Below are 8258 nucleotides of genomic sequence, written 5' to 3' on the forward strand. Positions count from 1 at the left end.
ATTAGGTTGGGGATAGAGTTAGGGCTTGAAATTAAGGTTTGGGCTCCTGTTCTTTTGATCGGCACTGGATTTCTTTTTTTAATGGTACTGGAAAAAATGGCTTTAGAAGTCCTTAACAAGTGCTTGAATTTGCCCATAAAAGGGTGTACGAACCCTGTATATTCTCAGCATTTTGTAGTGCTGGTGTTTACATGTTCCGCAGCATTTTCATATTAGTGAAACCGACCACAATTTCATAGTTTTTCCCAAAGAAATTAATTTTATTAGTCGTTGTGTTTGGCTACGATACGCAAATAATTGAAACCTAACTCAACATAGCCCTGGAGTTGGGCTTCAACTTATTAAATTAAGTATGTGGCTTCAATGGAACACAGAAATACTTTGAGCGTACTTTATGAGACTACGATGAAACCAACGTGTAGCCAGTGCGAACTGGTAATTGTTTTTTGTTGTTGTTATTTTTGTTTTAATCATACATGTTATTTTGACGCTTTGGGCACTATAGACATATGTCACATTTTTTAAACGACTATTTGCATGATTATATAAAAATATATATGACCGACTGCAATTCAAATGTTTTGTTGGGAATCCACAAATACAAAAACTTTTTTAAAAATGCATTAAAATATCCATCGAACCGTGTGTGTTGTGTCACATTGAGTGTTTACCGTTATCATTTCATCCATAAAATCAGGATTTTCTTTTGTTTTGAAAACCAATCAGATAACCAATAAAAATCAAGACAAGTTACTTTTTTTCTGGTGATATTGTGTATTATATAGAACTTCCTAGTGGTGAAAAAAAATCTTCATTAAAACAAGCTATGTTGATTTGAATAGTAAGCAAAAATACATGAACAACTACATATGTGAGCATTTTTTTAATGCTCGTAGTTCGTTATTTTTTTAATATTCTTGAGACTTATTGTTTTTTTTGCATGTAAAAATAGAGCGTACCGCTTTTTAATGTCTGTGCTGCCCTTGGTATCTGTTTGAATATACTTTAGCACTAAACCCCATCATCTCATCAAAACTTTGAAGACAGTGCAAAGTTGATCCACAGGTGTATTGATTTAAAAAAGCTATAAATCTGAGAACAGAAAACTGAACATTCTTACTAAATTAAATTACTCCTTGAAACATGTTAGCAGGTGTATTGATTTAAAAAAGGTGTAAAACTGAGAACAGAAAACTGAGCATTCTTACTAAATTAAATTACTCCTTGAAACATGTTAGCGCACTTGTGCTCACATAGGAAATGCCAGGTTACCACTTGTTTGCTTATCAACAAAACCTCATGTTTCCTTTTAATATGTAGTACTATTTTGTCTTGTCAATCCTACATCTAGTTGCTTGACTTTTTCCTTAAAGAACAAGTTTGTCAAACAGCTCTTTCACACATACAAAATGCATAAAAGTTTGACCAAATAACCATAATAAGTGTTTACATACGGACAATGCTGCCTAAGGCAAAATATGTGCGCTGTTGGACTTCTTTTGTTTTATCACCATGAGTTTCTACTTCCTGGTTTGCATCCCTTGACATACTTTACAAAGTCCCTTAAAGGGCTGGTAAGGTCCTTAGTCTCTTAAATGGCTGGTGCTATCAAACATACAATACACAGTCACAGAACATCCCAAATAAAAAACAAAAACAGCATAATGTCAAAAGGTTAGGTTATATGTAACATGAGGTTCACCTAGAAGAGGCTTAAATGATTGTCCGACCATCTTGCTTTTAAGGGTACCCGCAAAAACCTTGTGAAAGGCCGGCCCTCAAAAAAAAAAAAAAAACGCTAAGTAAAACGATGCTGTTTGGGCACTTTGAATCCCTGTCGTTTATATTCTTCCTTATGCTTAGTAACACTCATTTCCAGTTGCACTACACAACACAATGACATTTAGTGATATAGTGTTCCTTTGGAACCTCAGATGTCAAACTAAGTTTGAGTCCGGGGCCAAATCCAGACCTCATTTTCTGAGGTGGGCACGATCATTAATGGAATAATGCCACATTTTTAGCTTTGTTTTTCAGTATTATGCCTTATTATTCAGCCAACATTAGTAACCCACTCTACATATTATAATCTTGGTTGATAAGGGATCTTTTATAAACACAACACATTTATTTAAAAACAATGGTGAAAAAATGTCCATGTTTGTCATTGAATGCGTTAACTGGTTTATTCTAACAGATGAGTGAATTCATTTTCACATCTGAACCAACTCAAAATAAACATCACTAACATAAACTCAAGTGGGAGTTATGAATAAAAACATTCTTGCCTCAATTGCCATACTGCTTTGAAATAAATGAAAAACAAATACAAAATAAACATTTTATCAGTGAACGAGCAAAAGCATCAGATCAAACTACAAGTACAATGTTGGCAAAACGAATGTCTGTTAAATTCAAATAATTTGTAAGTTATTTTAGTGTAACACAAGAGCTATCAGAGATTTTTGTAGGATTTCTTTAGTTTCTTATACTATAACTAGATAGATTGTATCCTTACATTAGTATTTTTGTAGTATTTCCATAGGACATTTTTTTTATATCTATTCTGTAGTATTTTATTGGTATTATTGTAGATGTATTATGTATTATTTGTGTCACAATATCTCTGTAGAAGTAGCTTTGTATTCTAGTATATTGGTATTAGGGCGGTATGGGAGCTGAGTGGTTAGGCGTCTGTCAATATTCCCATCGGGCAACTTTTTAAACGCTCTGCCTAAAAGTGTTTACTTTATCTTTTCAATTGCTAGCATGCTACGCCACGTTAGCCTCAGAAAACGAAAGTGCCTCTTCTTCGTTTGTTGGAACAGCGCAGCTTGACACCCTGGGGCATGCCCAGGGCGGAATTTTTATTATTACATTAATATATTTTCACGTGTTAAATTGCAAATTATAACGCAAATCGTTAACGCGACATTTTTCCCAGCCTTAATATTTACATAAATATGTAACCGCGGTGTACCCGTCCCACCAAAGATCCACATTCGCGGTGGACTGAATGATGAGGTTTTTATTACAGTTGCTGCAATGAATGAGTCACACACAACACGTGGTTAGCACCTCTGCTGGCTTTCAACTCGTTAGCAGCGTGCTGTAGCCTGCCCCTAAACATATCAAATAGTTTTCTTTTCAGTTTACATAAAATACATTTTAACAAGAGATCGTATAGTGGTTTTTAACGTTTACAATGAATTCAACATATTTTTCTTTGAACTGAATTTTAACCAACATCATCCTTTTTCTATATATGATAAAATAGAAATAATAACAATAACGAGTGTAAAAACAGGTATAATTTACCAGCAATGAATGAGTCACACACAACACGTGGTTAGCACCTCTGCTGGCTTTCAACACTATAAGGGGAATTAGCATTTTAGCACAACATGCAATGTCCGGCAAAACTAACGTAAAAGGCGACAGAAACAAAACGAGAATAAATCCAAACAGCTTGACAACATCAATCACATTACTGTGCATGCTGAGAGATTTGTCAGCTGTGGTTTTAATGTTTACAATTACCTTTTTTCGGAGCACCAAAAGATCGTGGCTTACCGTTAGCAGCACGCTGTAGACTGCCAACAACCCCCGCCTTCCAATCACAAAATCAGAAGCCCAAACCAAACCTTACCGCATACCAGCAGGTGGTACTGTTGGTCTCATCATTGGACTGTTGGACTTTCACAAAAACTATACAACATATTTCAGCAGGAATTTCAACAAAACAAAAGTTATTATTACACCCGTTACACACACACACACACACACACACACACACACATATATATATATATATATATATATATGTGTGTAACCGCGGTGTACGTGTCCCACCAAAGATCCACATTCACGCTGGACTGGATGATGAGGTTTTTATTATCACAGTTTCTGCAAATGAATGAGTCACAACATTAGCTTTTCTGCTGGCTTTGATCTCTTTGATCTCAGTAGCAGTTCCCTCTGAAAACTGACAACAACGCATATCAAAGAGCTTTCTTTTCAATTTATATAAAATACATTTTAGAATATCACAATACATTTTTACATCCATTTTAACATTTAAGATACTTTTAACAAGAGATCGTATAGTGGATTTTTAACGTTTACAATGAATTCAAAATATTTTTCTTTGGTCTGAATTTTAACCAACATCATCCTTTTTAATGTATATGAGAAAATAGAAATAAAAACAATAATTAGTATAAAAACGGGTACAATTTACCTGCAAATGAATGAGTCACAACATTAGCTTTTCTGCTGGCTTTGATCTCTTTGATCTCTACAAGGGGAATTAATATCTTAGTAAAACAGAAACAAAACGAAAATAAATCTAAACAGCTTGACAACATCAATCACATTACCGTGCATGTTGAGAGATTTGTCAGCTGTGGTTACAATGTTTAAAATTAACTTCTTTTGTGGAGCACCAAAAGATGTGTCTTACCAGTAGCAGTTCCCTCTGAAAACTGCCAAGAAACCCCGCCTCCTGGTCACATGTCAGAAGCCAAAACCAAACCCCACCCCATACCAGCAGGTGGCACTGTTTGACTCATCCTTGCAGGACACTTACCAAAAACTATACACATATTTCAGCAGGAATTTCAATAAAGAAAAAGTTATTATTACACCCGTTACATATATATATATATATATATATATATATATATGGTGCCCTGCTATTGGCTGGCAACAAGTTCAGGGTGTCCCCTGCCCACTGCCCAGAGATGGCTGGTATGGGCTCCAGCCCCCCCGCGACCTTAATAAGGATATGAGATGAGATATATATATATATATATATATAGTGACTTGTAAAACTATTTGGCCTCCTTGAACTTTGTGACCTTTTGCCACATTTCAGACTTCAAACATAAATATTTAAAACTGTAATTTCTTGTGAAGCATCAACAATAAATGGGAGACAATCATAAAGTGGAACACACTTTATTGGATATTTTAAACTTTTTTAACAAATAAAAAAACGAAAAAGTGGGTGTGCAAAACTATTCAGCCCCATCGAGTTAATACTTTAGCGCCACCTTTTGCTGCGATTATAGCTGCAAGTCGCTTGGGGTATGTCTCTATCAGTTTTGCACATCGATATTTTTGCCCATTCCTCCTTTGCGAACAGCAGTTTATAGTTGTTTCCACAGATTCTCAATTGGATTGAGGTCTGGACTTTGACTCGGCCATTCCAACACCTTGATATGTTTTTGGGTGAACCATTCCATTGTAGCATATGCTTTATGTTTTGGATCATTGTCTTGTTGGAAGACAAATCTCCGTCCCTGTCTCAGGTCTTTTGCGGACTCTATTAGGTTTTCTTCCAGAATGGTTCTGTATTTGGCTCCATCCATCTTCCCATCCAATTTAACCATCTTCCCTGTCCCTGCTGAAGCAAAGTAGGCTCAAAACCATGATGCTGCCACCACCATGTTTGACTGTGGGGATGGTTTGTTGAGGGTGATGAGCTGTGCTGCTTTTACCCCAAACATAACGTCTCGCATTGTTTCCAAAAAGTTCGATTTTGGTCTAATCTGACCAGAGCACCACATGTTTGGTGTGCCTCCCAGTTAGAGGTAAGATCGGGCCAAAAAAAAGCACCCGAGCCCGACGCAGGCCCAAGGGGTATTAAACCCGACCCAGACCGAGCCCGACTAATTAACTGGATTTGCTGGCCCGGCCCGAAAGGAGCCCGAAATTACATATTTTATTTATAAGGACTGGTGATTTTTGATAGCAAATTAAACTCTGCCTTTTGTTACAACATCTAGGCCTAAGTTAAATAAAACTGTATAAACATTTACATCTTTTATATTTCTGTGTCTGCACTGCAGATGTTACATTAAGCGACAATCTGTCATTGACGGTTTTTTTTAGAGGCGGCGTAAACATTTAAGGGCGTCCGTCATTTTGATGACTTGATCATTGGGCCATAATCCACAGCAGCAGTACGTTCTTAAGATTCTAGCGTTGGCTTCGCTGAGTGTCAAATTGACACTCAGCGAAGCCAACGCAAGTCTCTGCATCATTTTCGACTATCAATTTGAAAGTGCTCCACACTTCACTCTTACCAGAGTGTGTTTTCCTTGTCAGTTCTCCTCTCTTTAGTTTATCCTTCACTTCTTGTTGGTCCGACTCCATATCGGGGATACCAGGCCAAAATCATGCGAATTTGCGGAGGGGAAGATTATTAAGAGGACAGCATTCACGTCACGTGCACAGAGCATGCTCTGGCTCCGTTAAATAGCAATTACAGCTCCTTCTCCGTTTTATCCAAATTATTTATTTTATAACAAGTATTCCTTGGTCTAGTATCCATACATAGTTTAAGTATATATTTCTAATGAACATATATTTATAATTATTAATGAATTAAAAAAAAAAAAAAAAAAAAAGCAGGACCGGACCCGACCGTATGACTGACATTTCAGGCCCGACCCGGCCCGAAATTGCCTCGGGTTCGGGCTTGGGCTCGGGCCATAAATCTTAGGTCTACTCCCAGTTGGTTTGTGGCAAACTTTAAACAACACTTTTTATGGATATCTTTAAGAAATGGCTTCCTTCTTGCCACTCTTCCATAATGGCCAGATTTGTGCAGTATACGACGATTGTTGTCCTATGGACAGATTCTCCCACCTCAGCTGTAGACCTCTGCAGTTCATCCAGAGTGATCATGGGCCTCTCGGCTGTATCTCTGATCAGTTTTCTCTGAAAGTTTAGGGGGACGGCCCGATCTTGGTAGATTAGCAGTGGTCTGATACTCCTTCCATTTCAATAGTATTGCTTGCACAGTTCTTCCTGTGATGTTTAAAGTCTATGAAATCCTTTTGTATCCAAATCTAACTCTACTGTAAACTTCTCCACAACAGTATCTTGGACCTGCATGGTGTGTTCCTCATTCTTCATGATGCTGTCTGCGCTTTAAACAGACCTCTGAGACTATCACAGTGCAGGTGCATTTATACAGAGACTTGACACAGGTGGATTCCAATTATCATCGTTAGTCATTTTGATCAACATTGAATCATTCAGAGATCCTCACCGAACTTCTGGACAGAGTTGGCTGCACTGAAAGTAAAAGGGCTGAATAATTTTGCACACCCACTTTTTCGTTTCTTTTTTTTTGTTAAAAAAGTTCAAAATATCCAATAAAGTGTATTCAACTTCATGATTGTATCTTACTTATTGTTGATGCTTCACAAGAAATTACAGTTTTATATCTTGATGTTTGAAGCCTGAAATGTGGCAAAAGGTCACAAATTTCATGGGGGCCAAATAGTTTCGCAAGCCACTGTGTGCCACTGTGTGTGTATATATATATATATATATATATATATATATATATATATATATATATCAGTAGGGTCGCGGTTGCGGGGGTGCTGGAGCCCATCGCAGCCATCTTCGGGCAGTGGGGGAGGGGACACCCTGAACTGGTTGCCAGCCAGTCGCAGGGCATATGTGTGTGTATATAAATATCTATATATATATATATATATATATATATATATATATATATATATATATCATCTCATCTCATTAGCTACACCGCTTATCCTCAGTAGGGTCGCGGGGGAGCTGGAGCCCATCCCAGCAATCATCGGGCAGTGGGCAGGGGACACCCTGAACTGGTTGCCAGCCAATCGCAGGGCACACGGGGACAGACAACTCACTCGCTCATTTACACCTATGGACAATTTGGACCGACCAATTCACCTAAAATGCATGTTTTTGGAACGTGGGAGGAAACCGGAGTGCCCGGAGGAAACCCACGCAAGCACGGGGAGAACATACAAACTCCGCACAGGAAGTCTGGAGCTGGATTTGAACCCATGACAGGTTCCCATGACATGAACTGTGCCGCACAAGCGCTAACCACTGCGCCGCCGTGCTGCTATATATATATATATATATATATATATATATATATATATTATACAGCATATACATTTCATTATATTTGGATTGGACCTTTTGTTTTGCGGGCTGTGGTTTGCGCACCGCTGATCTGATCTTAGCTTAAAATTGCCCCATTTCAAAGCACACATCTTTTTAGTTTGTCAAACTAAGAAGACTAATTTAGTTCCTTTGATCACAAAATGATATGGTAAACCATTTTTACAGTGATTTCATACTTTCTGTATGCCTGTGTGGCAAATGAGAAGCGAAACAGGCTGGTTTATGGAAGCCCCTCCCTCCAGCTGGTATGTTGTCTAGCAGGTTTTAGAATATGAGCTTGC

This window comes from Urocampus carinirostris, chromosome 1, assembly GCF_059441175.1.
Source record: "Urocampus carinirostris isolate Australia breed hairy pipefish chromosome 1, RoL_Ucar_1.0, whole genome shotgun sequence".
In the NCBI taxonomy this organism is placed as follows: domain Eukaryota; kingdom Metazoa; phylum Chordata; class Actinopteri; order Syngnathiformes; family Syngnathidae; genus Urocampus; species Urocampus carinirostris.